The 1,448-nt window shown below is 34.6% G+C and overlaps 1 long non-coding RNA gene across 1 annotated transcript; it reads right to left on the bottom strand.

The window, feature by feature from the left end:
- Positions 1-574: 574 nt before the first annotated feature.
- LOC106674063 lies at positions 575-1,242 on the bottom strand. The gene is made up of 3 exons (XR_001341456.1): positions 1,052-1,242; positions 841-947; positions 575-672 (listed from the first exon to the last, which is right to left on the bottom strand). It is a non-coding gene; the product is annotated as an uncharacterized LOC106674063 (long non-coding RNA).
- Between the last annotated feature and the right edge of the window lie 206 nt (positions 1,243-1,448).

Below are 1,448 nucleotides of genomic sequence, written 5' to 3'. Positions count from 1 at the left end.
TAAAAATGTGCCATATGCCATGTTGGAAGACTCAGAGTTTGTACATATTTACAACAGATAAAAATCACCCTCAGGAAGAGTCTTGAATCTTCACTCTCTCTCTCTATATCTATCTATCTATCTATCTATCTATCTATCTATCTATCTATCTATCTATCTATCTATCTATCTATCTATCTATCCATTTATCTATCTATCTATCTATCTATCTCTCCCTCCCTCTCTCTTTATTTTATTTTTTTAATTTTTAGGGGCACTCGACAGCTTGGTCCTTTCAGCCCCGAGCGCATGCGAAATACAACTACAAACACTGCATTCACACTCACACAAATAAATACATTCACATCTATACACATCGCCTTCATTATATTTAGTAGATGGAGTACTCAATGTTCCTCCATCAACCTACATGGACAAAGTAATCTAATTGGGGGCGATGGAAATGCTATTTCACCATCAGCCCTTCCCAATTCACTCTAATAAATAAACTCCCTTGCACAAAACACAGAGGCACAAAACATATATTTTGATGGGTGTTTACAATAAAAAAAATTCCCAATTCCTCTGAAAAGGGGAAACTCGCTACCGTGTCCAAAAGCCATTCTTAAAATTGCATGACACGCTTCTATTATATGGGAGACATCGAGCAACCTTTCTCTGCATTTGAGGAACCTGCAAAAAAGTATTCTCTGTGCTCTTTGAATTTGCAAGATAGGCTTGGAAATAAAGCTTAATAAGATAATTTAAATATTACTTTTGTTACCCTGTGAGATTGAGGGCCATTGATTACTACACTAATCTATTTTAAATTTTCGTTCATATTTTAAGATAAAAGATTACCTCTTTACGCCGGGAAGTCAATCTAATTGGAATCGGCATTCGTTAATGTTATCCTCTCTAACTGCTAATTTAAATCTGTTTCTCGGAATCAGGTTCAGCGTAATGACCTGTAATTAATATAATATAGACAGTACCTTAACATTAACAATAATTCACCAAGTGCAATAAAACAATCAGAGCGGAGGTACGTCGCGCCCATGGAATTACATACCACTCTGGCCCCGTTTCCTTTCCAAATTGGCCCCCTGCATTCATTACTGCATACATATTTATTCTGAACATTCTTGTTTTTGTTAAATTTTAATAATCCGTTACGGAAATTAAGTAATGATGTCAAGATTTATTTTGCCACTTATAGCAATTGTAAAAGTTTTTGACTGTATATTCCAGACCTTCGCAATCTCCTAGATTTATTTCTATCATAACTGACTTTATACACCTATGCCATAACCTACCACCACAACGTAACAATAAATGAACATCAATAAATAGATGTTGACTTTTTATCTCATCCAATGCCACATAAAGATTAATTTATTTATTTTGTTTTTCTCAGGGGAACGTTCAAAATATTAAGAAGGCAAACAAACAAATAAACGCCAATAGTG

The sequence above is a fragment of the Cimex lectularius genome, unplaced genomic scaffold, assembly GCF_000648675.2.
Source record: "Cimex lectularius strain Harlan isolate CLEC.00 unplaced genomic scaffold, Clec_2.1 scaffold78, whole genome shotgun sequence".
NCBI lineage: Eukaryota > Metazoa > Arthropoda > Insecta > Hemiptera > Cimicidae > Cimex > Cimex lectularius.
The sequence above is the reverse complement of the archived record's forward strand: the minus strand, read 5'-3'. Positions and strand labels throughout refer to the sequence as shown.